The sequence below is a fragment of the Hetaerina americana genome, unplaced genomic scaffold (assembly GCF_022747635.1).
Source record: "Hetaerina americana unplaced genomic scaffold, ioHetAmer1.1.p SCAF_5, whole genome shotgun sequence".
NCBI lineage: Eukaryota > Metazoa > Arthropoda > Insecta > Odonata > Calopterygidae > Hetaerina > Hetaerina americana.
The window spans coordinates 43,753,093-43,777,865 of NW_027287095.1; positions in this window are offsets into that span (position 1 = coordinate 43,753,093).

Below are 24,773 nucleotides of genomic sequence, written 5' to 3' on the forward strand. Positions count from 1 at the left end.
AAAATATCGTTTTTTGAGACAACAGACAGAGTATCACGAAGAACTCACGAGATAATACCATGTTTGACGAGACGATATTAGCGCGAAATGGTCCGATCTATCCAGTCCCTCCAGTATAAAGAATTATATTTCCACCAGGGGTTTCAGTTACGCGTCGACTTAAGATTCGTGGAGGCGTGCATCCACTCCTGTTACCTCAGCTCGCTGTTTTTCTTTCTCTTCGAGGGAAGGGCTTGAAATGGCCGAGATAAGAATGAACCCGCCTTGCCTATATCTCCCCCTTTGTCCTCCGTCCTCTCGTCCTCTTTATCAGCCGCTGCCCTGAGACTCGTTCCAAGCAGTTGGTCTCATTTGTCTCTCACCCTCTCTCTTACCACCCCTTCGTGTGTGAATACAGCAAATGGGAGACGGTAGCCATATTCACTGCGCCTTTAGAGCCCTCTTGGAAATCACTCTGTTTTCTTTCCAGAAGGCATTTGATTGGAATATCAAAGGATAAAGGAATTTCAGAGGATAACAATCATTTTTATTGACCGGATTTCGAACCCGGATCCCTCGAAGTCCAGATGAGTACTTTAGCCAGTTGCCTCAGTAGTTTAATTGCCTAAGGAACTCAGCCAATCGTCAAGGCCAATGATTTTTATACTTTGAAATGTTTCTATTTTAATGCATATTAGCCGATGACTCCGTTAAAAGTTATTGTCGCGTCATCTCCCGTAGTTCTTTAAATTCATAATTCTCTGCGAGTCACAGGTAAAAAAAATATCACGATAATTATCCCTCGGTAAAGACTCATTGCGAGTGATCACTCTAAGATAAACATTCATTTTCTATCGAGGGCCTATTCATTGAAAACTAATAACACCTTAGCTAAGAACAATGTGTGACATGGATGAATGAGAAGAAAACCAATGAAAATGATCTCTAAATGGTGTGATCAGAGATGGCCGTAAATTCGACGATAGATTGTTTTTAGAAAATGGCTTCATGGTGGTAGATTTTAGGTAATACCAGATTTATAATTCTGCTCTAAACCTTGGAAGGTAACTATGGGAACAAAGTAATCACTGTCAATTTATGCGGCACATGCTGTTCTGGATCAATAAGTGTATTATTGAAATTTTTCATACAATTCCACCAAAAAGTAGAGCCCTAAGTGCAAGATAGAAACATTTGAAATTTGCACGATAAACTATGCGAATAAAAATATTTATGATCGCTCTTTATTGACTAGCCCTCGACTGCATTATTAGAATTACTAGTCTAGTTGAAACTCAAAGTACGAGGTATGATTTATAGATTAATTATCTTGTATAGAGGTAGTTCATTTTGTGACTATTGCAAAAGTGGTATTATCCCCGTTGTACACAGTAAGAAAACTCATGAAAATATGTACGCTATGCAGCCTAAACTAGGCAAGAACGATGCAGTAAAATAGGCGTTCCAATGTCACTTATCATAAACATAAGGATTCAGAATATTTGCAAACGAATTCGGCATGGAAATAATTTTTATAATAGGTAGCCTAATTTGCAGGCATTATTTGAGCTCATCCATCGTATTTTAGTCCTAACTAGCATCTCCTCACTCATGCTAATAACATAGTACTTGATATTTAGATAATTTAGCGCTGCTTAATATTTTTTTCATCCGAACTCTATGCATTCTCTGTCAGTCCCTAACTTAAAGTAATGTATGCTTGTAATGGTTCATGTTTAATCTCTCCTTATCAAGCTTCCCATCGGAGATTTCCAGGGCAGCATGTATGTATTCATTTATTTTGCTGAAGGGGTTGAATGTGGTCAATTCGTCCCAATGAAACGTCAATACTGATATATTATTCACAACCTCTTCACGCTTGACAGAGAACTGAGAGGAAATTTTCTCCTGTTTTTGGAGTAAGCCTAAAACGGTACAAGGAAACAAAAAGAAACGAAAATGGAAACAAAAGAGGAAAGGAGCATGTACAAAAATAATGAACAAGAACATGAAGGTAGCATATGATAACTTGTGATTCCAAAGGAATACGGAGAGTTTCATTCCAGTTACCAATGCATAAATTCCCTTGTACATAGTGATATTTACTTATGATAGTAAATTGATTTTTTATCATGGAGACTCTTCAAACAATTGAGATATCGTTCCCCATTTTGCAGCCGGCTAACGTCCCCCCCCGCTTTCCAACAGCATCCCTTATCGCCCCTTCCCCGGGAGCATCTGTCGTGTGTCCCCTTAAAATGGATTCTTCACTCTAAAGATACGTTCATCAGTTCACTCAAAATCCTATCCCGTCGAAGAGGGTGCCAGTGAGCCCCCTTTGAAAGCGTAAAAAGGAAATGTTGCCATATCTGTGAAGCGTATCCCGTTCTGACGCATCCTAAGACTTAATACAACTTCACAGTGTGTAATAAAGCTCATTCACTATGCTCAAATTCCGACCTTCCTCTTTATGAAAAAATCTAAAGACACTTTCAGTATATTTACTTTTGCGAAGAAAAGATGTAAGGAATATATGTAAAAATTTGATTGATGTGTGGTGTATTGTATTATATGTAATAGCTTAAATTTTTTTTCATTTATCTTTTTTTCTTGCTGATTGATGGATGTAAATGAGATGGGGATTCGCTTGTTTTGTTATAGAGATTTGTGTTTTGAAGTCTGATTTCATCTATTATCTTTTGTGATTATTTGGGATTTGTGTGCCACCTGACACTGTCTATTAGCACCTATGTAGTTTTAATAATAATAATTACGTGTCAGCATTTAGTTAGGGTGTACTGCTAAAACAATATTTATGCTCTAAATTTCCAATGGGATAGACAAAGTAAGTTCTAAGATTGAGAAGATAAAAATCTTATTGGCGTCAAGAGATATTGCAGACTAAATAAAGCCAAAGTGAACGTTACCACTTTATACTAAGAAGTCATCTACACAGATTGGTCATTTTTTAAGAACCATTTTTATGATAACAATTTATCCCCATCATTCTCTTAGAGTTGATTCAAGCCTCTCTGAGCCTCATCATCTGCAAAACAGACAAACATAATTTGCTTGAGGAGGTGATGGTGGATAACTGCAGTTAGTTTCATTTCATGCAAAATGGTGTTGTACATAGTGTCACCATTATCGGTGTGCTTTAAACATTTAAACCATTTTCTTAGAAGCCATACTGATTAATCGAGAGATGTGTTGGAATGGGGGGCGAGCGACTGGAAACAGTGATTGCTTGAAACTATTAACACAGGTGCGCGCAGTATTTAATTTTCGTACATTAATTTTATAGCCCTATGAGATTAAAATACGGTCGAAATAAATGGCATAATGTAATATAGTGTTGGCATACAAAAACCTTTAAGTATGTCGGCCATAACTAACATAAGTGGTGTACTCAAATATAATCATAGCCGTTATTTTCCTCTTTTACGTCATGGGCGTCATAAGAGATTTTCTAATAGGAAAAGGAAAAGTGCTTAAGTCTGGAGGACATAGATTAATTAACAACCCTGGGAGCATTGCGTAAATATGACGCTGCAAAATCATTCCAAGTCATTGACCATTGGAACAAGCTCTTAAGTAACTCTCGTAACTAAGTAATTTTAGGTTATTTATTGTCTATTTTTTCCATTTACGATTCTAGGACTCGATGGAGCAAAAATTATGGTAAGGAGTTAACTCTGCGCATCCCTAATTTATAGGGTAATTGCCGTCACAACTTCCGACGCTTTAAGTGAAAACTTGAAATATTTTCGCGCGTTGTCCCATCGATTTCTCTCAGCATCGTGCTTCTTTGATACGCTTAAGAAAATTGTTCGCCAACTTTTTCTTACATCCCTATACAATTTGGTTACTAGGGCTTTGTCCTTCAGAAGCGACTCCATAAAAAATGACCGTCTATTTTTGGAACCAGAATGGGGGAAATGACGCGAGGGAGAGAATGATTTGCCGGGAGCATGGAAGCGGAGAGGGGAGTGAGGAAGTAAGGGCGGGAAGAGGACAAAATAAAAAAACAGGAGATAGGAAACGGTGGAGGTGGAGACTATTTTTTTTCTGCGAAGTGTGTGCACGGCGTGCAGGGGTGGACGCTGGTGCCCGGACTGGAGAGAAAGAAGTTTGGGGGAGGAGGTGACGGGGATGAGGAAGCGACTTTGAGAGACGAGGGTGAGGAATGGCTTGGTGCACCTGGCATTATAACTACCCATCGTACATGCCCAGAGGAACGCTGCCACCCTCCCTTCCGAGGTACGCTTTCCCACTCAGTCTCGCTTATGGCTCTCTCGGGCGATGAAAAGAGCCACGGTCCGTCGCCGTACCATCGGACGCGGCCTTAAAGTTGCGAAGGAAGCAACTCCGATATGAGAGAAGGAAGGAGTGAGAGACAGACAGACAAAGAGAAACAGGACGATGGCGGGAGAGATTCCTATTATTTCTGAGAGGACAAAGTGTTGGCGACCGGAAAAGAGGTTTGCCAACTCATCAACAGGGTATTGGACAGTTTAATGAGTTTCTTTCTCAACTAGCTTACGCTTGGGAGTTTGAATCCATTAGGAGACAATCAATTAACGGGAACACTAGTCACATCTTGAAATCATGAAATGAACGAATAACATAGTGAGTGTCTAAGATGGGGTCCAAGAAACTTCGGATTCCAGTTAAAATTAGACTTCGGCAGCACCTTGTATCTCTTAAATGTGTCTCAACAATTCCTCTACAACTGCATAGACATGATACGGTGGGCTGCAAAAATACCTCTCAAATAATCGCAATTTTTCAACGAATACAAAAATGCAGAATGAAGCCATTGCATTTCGGATCACAGAAATATGCAGAATGAAAATAATATGGCGGTGTATGGCCGCCTTACCCTCCCCGCCGCTGCTTCGTTGATGCTGCTGAACATAAATGAAAGTCCTTATGCTTTTATTAGAGTATGTAAACTGAACAGAATGCAAAATTGCTCGATACAAAGAAGAGATAGTTTGGAAAATGCACAACATGCATTTTGATGGCATGACCTGAATCCATGACGAAAATTGTCTTATATACAGGCCACTAAGCATGTGCAGTCTTCCTGTAATTTCTTGGATAAAAAAAGCGGGTATTATTTAAAAAATGATATCTAAACCGTAAATTTCTTCTATTGCCTAGCCCACGTATCAATTACGCCGGTATATAACAAGTTTCAGGACACAAAACTATAACAAAATACAAAATTGCGGACCATTAGTCAAACACAGAAATCCGTATTTTAATACAAGAACCGAATACAAGAGGCGTGGTAGCCCAGGGGTATAGCGTTGGACTACTGACCAGGGGGTCCGGGTTCGATACTCAGATATGCCTCCCTGAGCACCCTCAGTTCCACACAAGCTGAGTGATTTTTGGGTATCAGATCTTATTGGGAAACCATAGCTGGCACAAGTAAAGGATCTGACCCCCCAACACTGATGCGTGAATTTCAGACGCCGTCTGGCTTAACAATGGATAAACCCTATCATCACCTACCATACCGACCTTCATTTTAAAGTTTTCAACCAAGAAGAAAATGAAAGAAATATTAAATGTCAATATGTGTGATTACATTGAGAATTCAAATACAGTAAATTTAGGGGATGGGGTGGGTTGAACGAGGACACATTGCATGTATGTTGTGTTATGCTGAATGATACCAATGGAGGGAACTGGAAGGTACACGGAAAAGCTCAATTGGATACAAAATAAGACTGTATGACTGGAAAAATTCACATTCCCTTGGGCAAATTTATGGCTAGATAAATAGACATATTTAAACAATCGAGAATTTCCGTGAGGTAAGAAATATTTAACCTTTCAACTAACGAACTGCCATCACATGGTCCAACTGGCCTCCTGCCAGAAATAATCAAGCATCTTATCATTTAATACGGTTGGGATTTAGAAATATGTACATTTTTAAGGTAACTTAAGCTGGTAGCCTGAATAAATGGTGTTAAAATGGAATAATATGGATAATTTACACGATTATTCTGGCTAAATACCTTTTTACCAGTCGGGAGCTAAACTTAACCATTTGAAGCTTAACTAATTGCGAGTATAAGATTCGAGTCAAAAAATGTGTCCTTCCATCGCGATCAAATTGATTAATCACTCAAGTAAAAAATGCCACTGTGCATTTCCACAACATTTTTTATCCGAAACTAGTTTCGACGCATTTTTCTCACACCGTATCTCGTACATTGGTATTTTTTACGTCAGTGATAATTGATCTCCACATGGTTAAGCCTGAAAACATTGAAAATTGATTGATATTGGTATTTATTAGCCTATCTATAATTACACTAATTTTATATATATCATATTTACAAACTAAATTATCGAAGGAGAAAATTCTCCAGGTCTATGGAAGAGTTACGTTTTAGATTCTACTTCGACAGACCATATGGCCTGACAACAGTACGATAACATAGATTAGAGGCCATTATAGCACGTGTGAAAAAAGTATGGTCCCGCCGATAGAGTTTTTGGATGGGCAGAGACGCTCTTAAATTCTATTCAAATTTCGCTGCAGCTGTAATTCGCAAATCAGTACACCGATGATTGGAAAATACTCTTCATCCACTTTCGGATCTCGATCAATATACATAACTTTAATTCAAATTCATAGAAGAATTTGGTTCAAATTGGTGGCATTAATAATACCACAAAAACGTTCAGCATCTGGACAACCGCTTACTCGATACTCGGAGGATGCTGCGTATTTATGATTGAATTTTGGCTCAATTTCGCACAAAGGACATGGCCGAAGGAACGTCATTCCATTGCTCTCTCGGTTCCTCGGCTAGGAAGGAGAAAACTATACCAGGTATTCCTTCACCCTTCCATCCCACTTTAATGCCTAGTTCGGCTTAAATCCTATTCCAAGGGTCATAAATAGTCACCTCCTGGATCTCCCACAAGTACTAATTAAGTTCGATGATGAGGCCATGTGAGGGCGGTGAAGATGATCAGCCAAATACAGGAACATTTTTACGGGCACTGAATTTTAGAGATATAATTTCATCAAAAGTTGCCAGTCACGCTTATTTGGACAATAATTTATTCCACAACAAAGCGTCTCCAACTTATATACTCAATGCATACTGGATTAGAACGCAAATTAACGTTAACAGCTATTAGTTCGTACATCGAATTAGTTGGATTCTTTCGGCATGCGTTTTAAATAAACGCGTTCCGTCATTCTTTGTGAGGGCATCAATGATATCACACTGATTTTGAGGACTTAAGGCACGAGTTCAGAGAGAAATCTCGCAGTATTTCCTCCTTCCTCCCCACTTCTTCACCCCAGCCTCACTCACCCTCTCACACCAACCCCTACCCCCCTCACCGCCGCGCTCGCATATCGTCAATTTCCCGTCCGTACCAACCCACTCTCCTCACGAAATCCACCTACTCCAACACCTACCTCCCTGTCCGTCCATCCGCACTCCCGAATTTTCACCCTACATCCCCTTCACACCCTTTCGCGATCCCCTTTTTCCGTCCCATATGCCGCCGCTCGGTGCTCGCCCGCTCCACGACACTCGCACGCAAGCGAAATGCTCTCCCACTCCTCAGTCTGTCTCCCAGCACTCCTGTAACGGCTCCAACCTCCCCGTCATGCGTCAGCTGAACCCTCTTCCGCTCCAGCCAACCAACCTCGGATCGAGACCCTCCGCCCCTGATGACAAGAGCATGGAACGGAACATCGAAAGAGTACACGGCGTACTGCCTTTGCTTAATCTAGGCCATATTGGTAATTAATAAAACCTCGATCATGGGAGGCCTGGAGCAACACGTTTTAAATTACAACTTGCATGTAGCATGGTATTTTGGAAATCGCCATTCACTTAAGGGAAGATGAATTTGGTTTGGTTTTGGCCACAGGGAATAAGTTTTTATAAATTACTCTCTTATGCCTTGGTTCTATCATCTTCGTTGACGATATGTTTATTTACAATCATTTCTATAAGGAGGAAATTACGTGAAATGGTAAATGACTAATTATTATATATTCTTTCATTTAATACCTCGTTAGAAGCAATTAAACACATTCGTCAACAGTATGCAATCATCCCAAATTATTTGAGAGTGTCAGACTTAACTTCATGAAAAGAAAACAAAAATCAACACTACGATATATCCTTAGTAATTGAAAGCATGGAATAGTAAACAGGGGTAAAATAGTCCTTGGTTTTAAAGTAAACCTTATTAACAACAATGCAATGCATGGGACCTCCTAATCGTTAAGTCATGATATAACCTTAACGCTATTATCATCCGCATGAATATCCTTCGTTAAAATATGGTTTCAAGTTTTGAAAAACAAAATAATGATATAGCCATTGATGGGAAATAATCCAATATACCTTTGAAATGAATTTTAACGGAGCCATATACACGCCACGGGAAAACTGCTTCTTGGTCACGATTAGGACCTTTATTTTTTCCTTTACTGCTTTAATTATCCAATAGAGACAAACAATATTGATTTGCCATTTTTATAGACGTTATTTAGTACACACTGGAGTTATGTCTCACGTTGTAACGTCCTGCGGCAGAAAAATGTCATGGCTGAAAACGCAACCAAAACATGGCATATTAAGGGGAAGCGGTGCGTAAATCATGGAGGCTAATTGAGCTGAATTTGCGCATTCACCCTTCCATGCAATGTTATGAGGAGAATCAAAAATGTCAAACGCGTCAAACAAATGCCTGAGCGCCTTTGATTAAAACCTCAGCTGCCGGAAATTTGGCGGGAGTCCCGTCCCTATTTTCACCTTCACTTTCCTTTTCATTAGAGACTGATTTTTCAAAAAATCTGTAGGCGACGGTTACGCTCACAAAGTAAAAAAGGGGCTGCTTCCAGACCGCAGACCAATAAGGGGTTGTGTGGGCAAACACGATTTATTCACGCGCCCCGGTGAATTAGGCGACAATGCGAGCAGTTGCACATGCGCTATTATGCGCCATGGGTCTGGTTTGAGGGACGTTGAATGGGGGAGGGGAATCTCGTGCAAGAGGAATCAGCTCACGCCAACACACACACACACATACATGCGCACGCACCAACGCCCACGCACACATGCGCATAGGGGGCGGGCCCATAGGATACAGCCATGGCGGGGTCATAAGTTCCGTATGTTCTGCGGCGGGCAACAACAGACGGTCGGATGAGAGAGTTTCAGGGTTCAGGAAGGAAGTGAAGTGGAAAGTTTTGCAAGGCTTTAGGGGTTACAGGAAAAGAAGGGTTGGAGGTATAGGTAAGAAGAACCAGCAGAGTGTCCTGTGGACGAATAAATGTATCTGGATGAGCTCAAGGGAAATGGTGGCTTATAATGTACTCGCTTTCAGTAATTTCACACGCTAGTTAATTGAGTGAATCATGTAAATAAAATACTCCCAGGAAAAAAACGTTTTCATGCTACCTTTTGGTAGTTCTTAGTTCTGAAAACGAATTCCAATATACTCTAGAACAGAGGTATTATAAAAAAATGGGTATTTCCCTTTGGAATCAATTCATCAAATTGATTTTGCGACGTAAACATTTCAGGACGATCGCTTTCTCTGGATGGATGAGATAATAACGGTTAGAAAATATTGTGCAGTAGGAATTAAATTTGGATGAAAATTACCTTTAGGAAGGGAAAGGAGAAGTACCGTAGATGGCTCATATTTGGAGAAATATGAGCAAAACGACAAAATAATAGCTTAGTGGGAGAGGGGGAGTGAAATAATGATGACCATTAAAGCCTGCATTTAATGAAACAGCAAATATACATTATGCAGGCAACCACGTTTCACCATAGCATTGAAGAGGAATTAGTAACTTCGAGTAACTTCGAAGGTTCCAAAAACATTAATATAATGCCAGCAAGAAGTGGAAACATGGTATCTTAAATGAAATGGCTATGCTTTTTGAATTAAAGTTTGTATTAATACTAGAGAATAGATATTCGGCTACAAGTAAGAGTTACTTTAAATTAAATTAATTTGATTTTAGAGGTAGTATAACAAGGTATTATTTATCCTAGGTTTTACTCCATCCCTACATTTTCTTTACTTGAAGTAGCTGTCGTATAAATAAAGATATAACGTGAACAGTCATGATAGGAAGAATTCTTATGATTATGGAACAATTTTATACAGTGCCTTGGCTACTAAGAAAAAGTTTTTAGGAAAGTCCTTTTCCGAGATAAGTTTGCCTATCTTGGTATTCGACCTGGTCTACTCGCAAAAACTAAAATAAAATGTGACTGTGAATTCATATTTCATTAGAGAAGAACGCCCATAATTATTAGAATCGTGTATAAATTGTATAGGTTTCGTAATGTTGTAATTTTATTTTTATTCTCGTATTATAAATTAACATCAGAACCAATTGCTCAACATGCTTAATTATTAAAAAGTATTCCACAGTGAGGAAACTAAAAGAAAATACAATAGCCACCTAAATTCTGTAAAAATTCATCGTGAATAAAGAATGTCAATGAACTTAACCTCAAAATACTTAGTAATAGGCTTAAGCATCAAAATGTTATCTTCTCTTTATGGTAGTTCCCTTATGTTGATATTTCGACGATGGCAAGAAAAAGTCTAAATAATACAACATATTGACCGGTGTAACACTATTTGCAGTAAGCCAGCCATAGTCGAAAAACTTATTTGTGGGGGAGCGGATAGTGAGATTGAAGCTACGTTCAAGCAGAGAATAATAACCAGCGTGACAATCACATGAAAACGAAGGCATTACAAGTAGTAAGTACGAGAACGGACGAAATTTAAACCCTTATTTGAAGTGAAGCAGACCGAATGAGTATAGATAATATCCTCTGACCAATTATATACTTTTACTTTTTGAAATTATTTGACGCAGGGGAGAGGACCCGGGAGAGCCACTTCTTCAAAGAGCGGTTAGAGGGAAGGGGAGGGGCAGGTTGATACATACAACGGACGTCTTCCCCGTGGCGAACCGGGGGGAAGGGGCGAGGAAGAAAAAAAACGTGGACGAGATGGGGGAGGAAGAGATAAAGAGAGGCGGGAATGAGTTGGAAGGAGGTCAGGGCGGAGGAGGGAAACAGAAGATGGGGGAGCGAAGTCGGACTATATACACATAATAGGCGCGAGAGGGAGGTTGAGGAATAAAAATATGGGAGGAAGGAGACGGGAGTGGGTGGATGACTCCGGTGGGGAATCAAACTACATTACGGGCACGGAAGGAAACGAACGATGAGGAGAGGGAGGGAGAGGAGGGGAGAGGGTAGGAGGGTGTCGGGAGAAGAGAGGGGATGGGTGATGGGGTGATGTGGAAGTTAGTTGGTGAAGGGAAGTAAGGAGGCAGTGGGAGGGGAGTGGGAGGACGAGAGCGTCGGGAGTCAGCGGCAAGCCGGAGCTGGTGTATTATAGTCGCAGGGGAGCGTGGTGGTCGGTGGAGGGGGAAGGGTGTTTGGGGTGAGGGGAAGAGCGGGAGGAGGAAGCCGGGATGGGGTGTGGAGAGATGGAAAGGAAGAAGAGGAACGGGTGAAGCTGAGCGAGTTAATGGTCAGGTGGGCAGTATGTTGGAATGGTGTTCTTTCGGGAGGGAACATCCACCGGAAACGATGCGAGGGGCGTCTCAGGAAGTCAAGAGTGGAGGGAGGAGGGTTAGAGGAGGGAGGGGGAGCAGAGAATGAAAAAGAGGAGGTGGACGGGTTTTCTGGGTGGGAGGAGGAAAGGGGGTGAGGTGGGGGTTTTTAGGAAAGGAAGGGGGTGGGAGAAAACACAGGGGAGAAGGGAAAGGGTGCATATACGTGCGGAGTCGGGAGAGTTCAAAGCGGAGGGGCGGAGGTGGGTTAATGAGGGAAAATTTGGAGTAGGAAAGGTACACGTGGGGAAAAAAGTTTTTGTGTGGTCGAAAGTGAGATCATGGATCTGTACGTGTCGCAAGGATATGTGTCGTGGGTGGTGCGATAGCTCTAAATGGAACTTGAGGGAAAATATTTATTTAAAACAGTCCCTCACGATGAAAAAAAAATTATGGTAATCCAAATGAGGGACAAGTTTTTTCAACAGTTGAAATTGGCAAAATATAAATTTGACGTGTATTTCATTTAGATTCAAGCACGTAAAGTCATATCCTGCTGCTGTTTCACTGCTTATATTCCACGCAAAAGGAAAACATTTAGTGGCCAAATTGTTAAAGAAAAGGCGAACTGTTGAGCAATTAAAATTCAAGACACTGACGAACGAGGATTGAGAGATGCGAAAAATACACTAAAATATATATATCCACAAAATGGAAATCTAGAAAAATTTAACTTACATCCCCCTTTCTCCATCACATCACGCACATTCATAATACGTATTAAGCATCACACTTGGAGTCTTAGTTTTGATTGATAAAATAGTTATTTATGAAACTCATTACATGCAGGTAACCCAGTTACATTGTCACAATAAAATATTTATACACGACCCTATAAGTTCGAAGAATACCACAAAAATGATTTCCTTGAAATTTTTGTTGTTTTTTGTTGCGTCCTTGTTCAATTTTTATTACTAAATATTATATTTTGAATGTCCTTCTCCTCAATTCAATGCGTTATTCGCTTTTAAAAAACCCTAAACTATAGCACTGCAACAATTTATTAGATATCGGATTTTATATCCATAGCACCTTGCCCAAAAAGATTTTTTTTTAATTTAAAATGCATGCATCTAAGATATAATATCAAGAAGTCATTATTATTTATTACCAATAAAAATTCAAAGTCCTCATAAAACACTCAGTTTTAATGTTCTTGCCCCAGAATAGGCACAGTTGTCGTTTCTGTGTCACCCATAAGATTCAAATGAACTGGGTCATTTGAAGGCACTATTTATGATTAATTCAGTACGAAAAGACATCCTCTTCTTCATATTAGTCATTTGTCCCACTATTTCTGAACACCTATCTTCCTTACTGTAACAATGTCCCCCTATTTTCGTGAATAATATTTTAGGACTGCTAATGGTATTCTACTTTCTAACTTACGCTGAAATTTTCCCTCCGCTTTATTTTGCAATCTTGGTTTATTTAATTCTACCAGGAAATACTCTTGGATTCATTTCATACATTTAATTTATGCAGTTAGGATTTCCTTGTCTCCTGTTTCACTGAGGATCAACGTTTTGTTTGCAAACAATTATTTTAAAACAGTTGCCATTTAGAAAAATTTTATACGGGAATCTCCTCTAGTTTCTCGTGGGTGCATGACCCGTCCCTCGTAAGTTTCTAAACCTTGGTTTAATTTTCCAGTCAGTCCCACAATTACGAGTATATTAGATATTACATCCTACGTAATTGAAATTGTTAACTTTCTCTTGGATTTGATTCATCATTAATTTTAATCTTACAAAGTGTTTGCCTTTAAACACCATTTATTTATTTAGAGGTAGAAATCCTCAATGCATAATGTCGCGAAAAATATTAAATTTAGACATATTTTTTATCGTCACTGGCATCAAGGCAAAAGATAAATAACTCAGGAAAAAAGATTTTTCTGAATATCAGACTGCTAAAAAATCCAGTAGCCAGTTTACATGTTAAATAATTTATTTCTCAAATTGAAATAGACTACGGGAGATGCCGCAACAATAACTTTTAATGGAGCAATGCGCATTACAAGTCAAAAATTTTAAATTGTAGAAATCAAAACACCTTGAGCGGGATCTTGGTCAAGTCGAATGATATTTACACTTTGAAATAGTTGCATTCTAATTCATTTCTCACCGTTTTTGACGGATACATTTTAATAATTTCAATTATTATAATAATTTGTCCATAAGATCTTTTATTATATAGCTGGCTGGTTTCATGACATTCATAGTATAGACATAAGAAGGCTTTTCACATTCCAAATAAATTGTGACAAATTGCTGTGTGCAAAGGTAATAGTATTTCAATTTAACCGGGTTTCGCCCACTTCATGTACCTATAGATAAACCTTATGAGGTTATCAATTCACAAAACAACACCATTTCATCTGAATCATGAAAATTACGCATAAGGCCTTGGCTAGTAACATAATGGTTCACCATTTTTTCAGTGATCAAGGCTCTACGAGCGTGTGACATGTTCACAAACTGAGAACTTCCGTTTTTAATCTTTACTGTTGCTTTAGGTATCACCTCTAAGCTCCTGCAGGAAATTTGTTTGCTCTCGCTTCCAGCAATGAGGGCTATCGCTAGAGTCCATTATTTTCCCTCCCAAATCCTCATCGTAAGTCGCACATTCCATTTCGGTCTTCTTACACCTTGCTCGGACAATCTCACGGCCACTACCCTAGCCAACGAGTGGGCCAGTCTTCTCTCTCCCCCAAAATTCTTCTCCAAACCTGACTTCCTAACTCGATCTACTTCCTCCCGACTCTTTCCACGCCTTCCTCCCTCCCTTTTTATGTCTCATGCTCTCCCTCCTTCCCCCTCAATCTCTCAGTCTCCCCCTTCTCCGACATCCGTACTCCTCCATTCCTTCCAGCTTCTTCCCCAACCCTACTTCCTATCTTGCCCTATCACCCTTTTCCCAATTATCCCTACGGTTAGTTCAAGTTTACCTCGGCCACCAATTACCTGTCTCCTATTTCGAGGAACCACTCCAAACTCTCAGAAAAGTTTCAAATACCTCGCTTTATTTTTTAGCGTTTTTATTTGCCGGCATTATTTTAATTTGGAATCTTTCCCGATCTGCTAAAGGATTACGTTATTTTGCTATTTCGGATGTTACTACGGTTTGGACGATTACCCAACCGGTTATACTCCGTGACCTTCCTCTGTTTTGGTTCAAAAGTTCGAAAAGCACTTCCAACTCTCTCCCCCTCAATATTCTCATCACTCATATACGGCGTGATGTCACCTCAACTTTGTGCACATATATTTTCCCAGTTTTCCATGTCCTCACTTCCTCTCAGCTTCTTCCCCTATTCCTCTTGCACCTGGGGTTGCACGGTATTTTCTCAAGCGTAGCAAAATCATCTCATTCTGTCGGCATTAGTAAGTTAAACCTTCAACTTTAATTCATGCTCTCGCCTTATTTTTGTTGATTTTTTGACCATAAATGTCTTATTTTACGCTTAATTGATATTTTTCTCAATTCTGGCAAAAGCAACATGTCATATATCACACGTAATTGCTTTGGTAAATTGTGAGTATAAATTAAACTTTAGTTAGCAATTGAATAATTTATGAGATGATAGCATAGAAAATGAGATATTTTTTACTACGGGAAGGGAAATGGCTTCCAGGTAAAAAAACCGACGTCTTCACATCCTGCACACTGAACTCTAAAATCACAAATTTAAACAATGGTCAGTCAATAAAATACCGGCAAAATTATATATTTTCCTAGACTCAATATAAATAAATGTCCGGCCCAAAGTCAATGAATATTTAGACGAAAAATTGATTACTCAGGCTGAACAAATTACGCGCTGTAATGATCGCACGTAGTGATTCACTAGCTATAAAATTAATAACTAATAGAATCATCGTGGACTAGCACTGGGCTAAAAATTAATTTTAAGAAAAGTCAGTAAAAAGCATAGTTAATAGAAGAAAATTGATTTTTGTAGTTTGCGTATTTAAGAAGAGAATTATGTTAAATATCATGAAATTAAAACTACAGTGCGTTAAGGTTGCCTATTAGTCTTCTGCTGTTATTCTTTCATGAACTTATCACACTTATTTTGTTCCCTGTGATGTTAATGGTCCCGTGATTACTAACCTCTCTCCGAAAGGGAAATATGGAAATCACCTTGCGCCTAAGAACCATTATTCAGAGAGTTATTATTTTTGCACATTTGTTCGACAGCCCTTCAAATAGAAATTTAAAATATTTGCATAAAAGTAGCCCATATTTTTTACGGATAATTTAATATCACAAGTCCTTGATTGATTTTAATTAATTAAACTTTTTTTAAAGTTACGATCTCACCTACCGGTCCCATAAAATTACCACATCATATTCTCTTGTGGTTTTGCCGAAAGCCAATAATTTAATTATAGGTTGGCAGCTTGCCCAGTGAATTCATTTAAGATTTTATTTTTCCCCAGTGTATTCAATTGTTGGATGACTCATAATCACCATTATTAAATACACCGTTGCCGAGAAATCAAAGCGGGTGCCCTCTCATTAAGATAGGTGGAAGAGAAGACTAAAAAGTCTCACTCTTGCCTAAATAAAAGAAAATGATCTATCTATAAAACTTACCTCCCTAAATTATTTGGGCGCCCAATTAGAAAAATGAACAAAGCTGTTAACTAGCCATTTTGTGACACATAGTATAGATATCGTTTCATTCCCGGGTGGAGCACTTATTTCCATTTTGTTACCCTGCCTCCTATTTAGTCCCTGCTCTAAACCGTTATTTTACCCTCCCTTTCTCCCCAAGCCCACGCATTCATCTTCCTCTCCCTCCTGATGAGCGGACTTGCAAGCTGTCCAGGCTGCAGGCTTCCTCTAACTATTAGGGGATAGTGACGCGAAGCCCCGCGGTGTCGAAATTTTTACCTCTCGTCCGGCCCCTCTCCCTACTTTTATGCCAAGGAGGACATACAAGTCACCGCGCTGACTTCTTTTGAAGGTACCATAAGCCCTGTGGCCCAAAAATCGAAAGAAAGCAGATCCAACCCCGGAGGAGACAGACTTGTCAGCCCTAGGTTTTTGCACCACAATTTTTCGTCGCAAAGAGTATGACCTGATCGTTACAATCTTAAGCTTCACGTCGATTCCTGTAGAATATTTCCCTGATGGTCACATGCATGATTATCTTTGGCGGAGTAGAAAGTTGTTCCAAAGATATACCTCATCTTTCGAGAGAAAACCTTTCCACCGTCTAGACATTTCTTTCAGGAGATAACCGACGGTGCATTAGTTTTTTCTACCGTCTTCTAATGTTCAATTATTCAACACACCGGAGGAAATAATTTCTTTAAGTTCGAGAAAGTGAAAAAATACATATGCAGGAGCGCGTTTCTCGAATAAAGCTATTTACTACGTAGCTATTTTCTCCATTCACTCTTATCCTACAGTATATCAGATTAGGTTATTACTCTCAATTCAATTTTTTTCTAACTACCTCAACTGTGTCATATTCTTCTGTTGTCTCTCCTCTAGTAAATCAGAATATTTAGCTCAATCTGAAGTTATTATGCCAGCTTACATCAACTGCGAGAAAGACGTTCTCACTACTTGAAGACTCGTTTTTGAAGGTAAGGTCACCTAATAATCGCAATGCAATGTAGGTTTTCATTCCAACATTTTTATTGGCCTCCATTATATGTTTGGAAACACATTAAATTCTACATAGTAAACTGGAGGTATTTGCATGTGGGTGTGGAGAAGGTTGGAAAAGGTCAAATGAGCAGAAAGTAAACCAAACGAGGAAGTGTTAGGTGTGGTAGGAGAGGAGAGAAGATTGTTGTAAGGAAATCAACGAATGCAGGAAAGATGGATACAGGGTAGTCTGATTGGGAATGGGATGTTGAAGTCTGATGACTGAGATAGAAGGGAGAAATCTTGGAAAGCAAGGAAGGTATGGGCAAAGAATTGTCATGTTTGACGTTATGAAGAGAGGGAGCATGTGGAATTGAAAAAGGGTTTATTGCAGTGTCGAATGTCAGGCAATGTTGTTTAGGCTACGTTCATCGAATATCTACCAAAACCGGTAGAATACCAATGTGTATTAATTTATATCAATAAATATATGTGTATATGTGTGTGTGAATAAATATATATGTATGAGTGTGTTAATATAAATACACACACGCCCAACAACAACCCATCCGAAGTTCGATTTAATAGGTGAGGGTAGAGCCTCACCACGTTCCAAGCCCAACGGCGTGTTAAATTCATTCATGTGGCCTGTGAAATTCATCAGGTAGGGGGGCTAGTTCCTTTCTTTGTACCAACTATTGTATTCCAGGAATACCTGGTACCCGAACAATCACACAGCTTGGGTGAAGCTGAGGGTGCCCAGAAGAGTCCCCGGGAATCGAACCCAGGGTATAACTAGGTAAGTAGTACCACACACTGAAATAACACATCCACATACCATGAACACAGTAATCGACCCGAAGGTCGGTTTGGTAGGTGATAGTAGAGTTCATCCACTACTTGGCCCGGCGGTGGATGGAATTCACACATCAGGGTAGGGGGACCAGTTCCTTTCCCTGTGGTTTCCCGGCTATTGTTTCCCAGGAAGATCTAATCCCCGAAAAATCACACAGCTTTGATTTGGATTGCTCGGGAATCGAACCCGGGCCCTCCGTTCAGTGGCCGAACGCTCAAGCCCTGGATTATCGCGACTCCCTATATATGTACATACGAGGGTAGGCTGAAAACTAATGCACATATCCTTGTAGACCACAAACTAAATGATCTTCAGAAGCAATCCTGGTGGCATGTGGAAGTAACATTCACCCTCAACTCGCATGCGCAGGTTTGAGGTTGTTACATTCAACCAGTGTATTCTGAGAAGCGGAAGTATGGAGACGTGTTCTAGTGCTATGTCATCGCGGGTTAGCAAACAGCGCACTATTTTTCCCATGAAGGTTTGTTATACGGATGAGAATACTCAACAACGTTGATACCACCTCTCAAAGAATTCTCTCCATCAATTCAGCCCTTGACCTTTACCAGATAATGCGTGCCATGAATGAGAGAGCGGGGGATTACGAACTTAGATGGGACGAGGAACGATTGTGTGCTGCTCGCTAGAAGTTGAATATTGGGAGAATTTTTGTCTTTCCGAATGGATAGAAATAGAATACCAAAACTGGGATTCTAAAACAAATAAATGTTAACCTAAAGACCACTAGTAGAATATCGCAAGCGATTATAATACATGTATTCTCAATCACAGATGCACCTTGAAAGAAATCTATTATAAACATGTTACAAAATGTTTTTTATAAAAATGTTTTTTTAGTCAGTACGCTGTACGCCTTCTTCGGTCGAGGTTTGGAGTTCCGTCTCAGTCATGTAAGCTGTCTAAACTACGGCAGTTCGAGGACATTTACAACAAGGAAAAGATTATTGGGCTCCAACACAAGCAAAGTTAAAACAGAAAACACAAATGAAAAGTACGAGCTAATGAAGATATGGGACCTGAAAGGAAAAGAATAAACAAATATATTAGAGCGTAAAGAAGAAAAGCGGGCGGCCAGGATCAATATGATTTTAAACTACCTTTCTATTGAGGGCGACTTCCTGCATTATTCATTTTCTGCCTCCTCCAGAAAGATCGTGATTATTCGTCCCTGAATTGGCCCATTTTTATATGAGTGAAAGGAAGGAAATTCCTCACTTGCGTTATTCCTGTTTGCATACACTTACATAACTAATATGTCGCATTTGAAACCGTCTAAGGTATTAGTGTAATACTCACGCACTTATAAATTGGTTGGAAGTGGAGGTCTCTGGGTGAAGCATTTACATTTTTCAAAAGTATCAGAATACCATTGTACAATGAACATTTTTCGATATCAGCATCTTGATTCACATTCCCCTTGATACGTTCCTCGTCGCGAAAAACTAAGAGATTTTTGTGGTCACTCTTCATAACATAAAAATATCTTTCGAAAATCACGTTTTTCATTAAATACTGCCATGAAACGAATAACCACTCATATATCATATATCACGCATCACATTGATATTGTGGATTGAATAATATTATCAATAGATCTCTAAAGGTTACATTTGTTAATTGGCAACTTATTCTTGCGGTGATACCAAAATAATAGAAACAATAGCGCAGAAAATTATTTATACGTTAAATTTGTTTTTTATTTTGTTAAAATTAATCAGACCTTGTTCGTTAGTGAGTTGATTTCTAGCTCCTAGTATCCCCTTTGGGGATATAGGCATATATATGAAGTTGCAAAAGCCAGTTTACGATTAAGAAAGACTGGAATATCGTACAGTATTTCATACGATGGCCTAAGCTCAAGGCTGATCCATCCAGTTAAAATATCGTAATACTAACGAATAAAGACAATTAAAGGTCAATTGAATTACACTTAGCAGAATAAAACCATTTTGCTTTCCATTTATCGTAAACCTGGGAGAAATACAGCACATACATGTACATACATCTGGACTCATACAATACTCCGCAAACCTCTGGAAGAAGGTGAGGTAGAGGGAGTTAGGCTACCACCATGAAAATTTAGAGGGATAATTCTGTAAAGATGAGGTAGGTATTAGATTGTTAGTACATATATCCACTTTCGTATTGTGATTGTAAAGAGTATGAGGCAGAAGAATCTTTCAATTTAATAGCTTAAAAGATTATATATATCTTTCATTTTGGCATTACTTCTGCATTCAGAAAAATTAGAATTAAATATAAACAAGACGTAAATTTTAAAATAGATGGATGCGTTCGTCTTAAGAATTTCGGAGCTGATCCACCATTTACGTCGTACACTGACATCAAACCTTTCATGGGGTCTCACATAGAACAATATCCGGGTTTCATTAGACAGGTTGTAAGAGATAGAATGAAAACATAAGAGCGAGGTGTTACTTCGCTTTAGTTATACCAAATTTAGTGCACACAGCAAGATTCCTGAATCTGAGGGAGAAGACATTTATTAAATAATTAGATAAGTTTCAGTAATAATCCGCTGGGTTTGCTAAGATTTGCTACGACAAGCCATTGTAACAGGTATGCTGGAGGACTTAGACAAAGAACATCTTGATTCTCGAAGAGAGCAGGTAAGACTTAGACTTTAAGAAAGGTAAAATTCACCTCAGTTTAAACTTCGAAACAGATGGCATTATTATGGTACCGAGTTATTTGTAGATTTGAACACTGTGATAAAATAAGAGAGAAAGACACCGTTACAGATAGATGCAAAAACTGGTTCATCCCTGGCACTACACGTAATTATATTTCTACATGTATACCCTGACACCCCCCGCCACATGTTCTTGCAGCGGTTTGTCTGGTATTGTATGTAGATTTTGACCGTATGGAAATCTTTTTTCGATATTATGATTCATTTTTCCCAAAGCGAAATTGGAAGGCAAAATAGCAGGTAGCTTTACGCACGATAATTTGAACTTCGCGAATGCTGATAATCATCAATTACTGATCAATCTGATAGCGGGGAATCTTACAATCGCTCTGTCATGGGCTCAAAGCGTTTTGCAGGGTTAGATGCAGATTAACTATCCAACCAGCAAATTTGAAGTAGTAGGACTTGAATATTTTCTCAATGGTATAAATACATTTAGAATCACGAATATGAGATTTTTATTACAGGTTTTACGCTGCGTTGTACCTTCAAGTTTCAACAACAAATTGTGATAAGTAAGGATTTGAAAATCGAGAACGGCAAACGAAATCCGATGTGGTCCTCTTCCTCTGTATTTCCGTAACAAACAATTATGAGTCAATGGTGGACTGTCCAGAATCTTAAAGGAAAAGGTGTTCATTGTTATGGAGGGCATAATTCAGGCATTATTACCTTTACACCTTAGGTAACAGATACAGAGGACGAAGAAGAAGACTCGAGTGAATAGGGAAAGAGCTAAAAAGAAGATGAGGGAGGAATGAGGGGCATGAGAAGTAAAGGCGGCAGTGGAGTGCAGGGAGAAGGGGAGGAGCAGTTTAGCACCCTTACTCATAGCGAGGGAATGGAGGGAGAGTGGGTGTTAACATGGGAAGGGGTGGAGGTGTGGGATGATGGTGATGGCAAGAGAAGAGAGAGAGAAGGAGGCCGAATGACTCAACAAGGTTCGTGGTGTGACACTCTCCCTCACTCACTCAACTGAGTGAGACAATCGCTGGGAATCTTGGGCAACAGCGAGAGTGAGAGGAGCCCCGAGTGCGGGAAGGAGTCAGAGAGAGAGAGGAATGTCACATTAAAAACAAAAGGAACCGTCACGTAACCCACGTTCAATGTTTTTCGGTTTTTTTATTGCTGGGGATAAGGAAATGCGGTAAACATAAACATAGAGGTATCAGTCCAACACAATTCCAAGTGGCAACTACCCGCGTACGCGACGTCTGGAAGATATGGTGCACAGCATGCAAATTAGAGAGTAATAAACTGAAAACCTTGTTTAAGCTACAGACTGTTTAATAGATCATGCATACTTGCCAAAAAACCTTGAACGCATTTTTAAATTACTAAAAGTTCTGCCAAGCTATGCATGTAATTATCACTGGTGCGTTATGAAAGCAAGTAACGTCGCAAGAACAGGTATATTTGTTAAAGGAGACTGTCTCAGACTTTACTTGGTGAAATTCCTTCGTAATAAGGGTAAAGGTAATACAGCAATTCCATCTTCCCCACCATTCTTGTTTTGTCTGTGTTCCCATGCCTTATCCTTCTTTTCTTATATATATATATATATATATATATATATATATATATATATATATATATATATATATATATATATAACCATAAACACAGTAATCAACCCGAAGGTCGGTTTGGTAGGTGATTGTATACAGAGTTCACCCTACACTAAGCCCTACGGTGCGTGAAATTCACACATCAGGGTTGGGGGGCCAGTTTCTTTCCGGCCGGCTATGGTTTCCCAGGCAGATCTGGTACCCGAAAAATCACGGAACTTGGGTGGAGCTGAGGATCTCCAGAGAGGGTGGGCTCTCCGGTCAGTTGTCCGATGCTCTACCCCTGACTTACCGCCACTAACAAACACACACACACATATTTATACATACATATATAAAAATATATATATATAATTCAATCAATTCGATTACTTAAATATTGCAGCTTTTTAACGGAGAAAGGAAACCAAAATTGAATCAGGAGTTGGAATTCTAGTTACTGTGAACGGAAGCGGTGCTGAAAAAAATCGTTGCATTTGATAACCTGATGACGCTATTAAACTATACTGCTCACCCATGACTCAAATACGAGTAAATATCTCCCTGTTTCATTATTACAAAAACAAGCCATGGTAACTTATTTTAGAATTTGATGAAAATTTTCAAGTATTATCTATAAATAGCGACATTTACATGAGCCACACCACAGTGTTATCAAATACGAAGCTGGTATCTGGAGTATAGTGAACCTAATTGAGCTATATGGATCAATCAATAGATGAGTGAACAAATTGACAGCAAATTATGTACCATTTTCTCTAAATAATGGTCCGCAATGATGCATAGTAGCATACACATGCTAAATTTATGGAAGAAAATGGAAAAAAATAAGAAAGTATGCATCCAAGCTAGCTTTCCCTCAATGAATAGCTCAAAACACGAGCTTCTCTCTGACTCTTTTACAAGCGCGTGCCAATTAGACAGCTCACGTTGCTCGCAAGCACGAAAAAAGTGATTCTATCTTCGACAAGGATCTACATCCGTCGGAACAAGGACAACACCCGAAACTGCAAGACCAAAATATTAAGAGCAAACAAATAGGTACATTACCTTTTCCCGTAAACAGATTTCACGAGAACGGAATTCTTTTCCCACGGACGGACAATGGTTTCTGATATAGTAAAGGGAATTTCGTCCTCTTTTCTCCTCCTTTCGCCGCTTCGCCTCGTTCCCATGGGCACGCCCTCCCTGAAAGAAAAATGAATGGCCATTTCAAACTGCTGTAAGGATTATATTCTCCGCAAAAGAATTGTGCCACATGCAAAATATGATCCTTATTGTGATTTCGAAAGTAAAAATTGGTTTTAGTTCAACAGTCTCCCGTAATAGATATTACTATTTGTTTCTACGTGAAGATACTCGTAGTATTTTTCAGGATAAAACCTAATTGCTCAAACTATAAATTGTTAGTTACATAAATTATTTATCATACGTATATAAAAATAATGGCCCAAATAATAATAAAATTTGGTCATAAAGAGTGACAGTGCATCAAGGAAAGTACACCCCCGCAATTTTTCTACAACTAATTAAGGACAGTAATATATGCTATTATAAGCTCATAATTAATTGTAGATGAGATGCTCCATTCAAAAAAGTAATTCATAAAATTATACAAATAGAGATGTTTTATTATTTCGCGGATATCCGTAGGTCTTACAATGATGTCATTGCGTAAAATGATTTCCTTTGGTGATTTATAATTTATTTCTCTCAAGAGTAGATATGTTCAGTAAAAGCGATCAACTTTCTGACTGGATAAGATCCACTCACAAGACTGAGCTCACCTTAACTTAGGGTTGTCAACTAGGAAAACAATCCATCAAATCCCATTTTCAACAGCAGTAAATTTTACATAAATAATTTTAACGCCACAATCGCGAACACCACAGTTTCCGCAAACATGCCAACTTCATCCCATCATCTCAATTTTTGTACTGAGAGGGACGCACTGATGTCACTGGTGAGCATTTTACTTTATTTATAAACTACTACAATTTCATGAAATGACTATCACACTAAAAATGATGAATAGGATTGTTTCTCTGAGTAAACTGTCAAATCCTTGAAAAACATCTAAAAGGTAAAATAAAACTTAAAACCACCATCCGTAAAATTAGCCTGCCCACCAAACAATCATAATTAACGAATTGCTATCATAGGTGAGGGCAGAATTTACCTCGAAATCCATGTCATACCAGTTCATTTCCATATAACATAAGGTTTTTCTACGAAGTTCTAGTGCCCAAAAATTAGCATTGCTTGAAATAGGTTAGCATTGCCTCACCGGGACCCACCACGACTTCGAACGATCTTCTCATTAATCTGCAATACTATACTTGTAGATACGTAAGGCTTTACTAGTGTTAATTT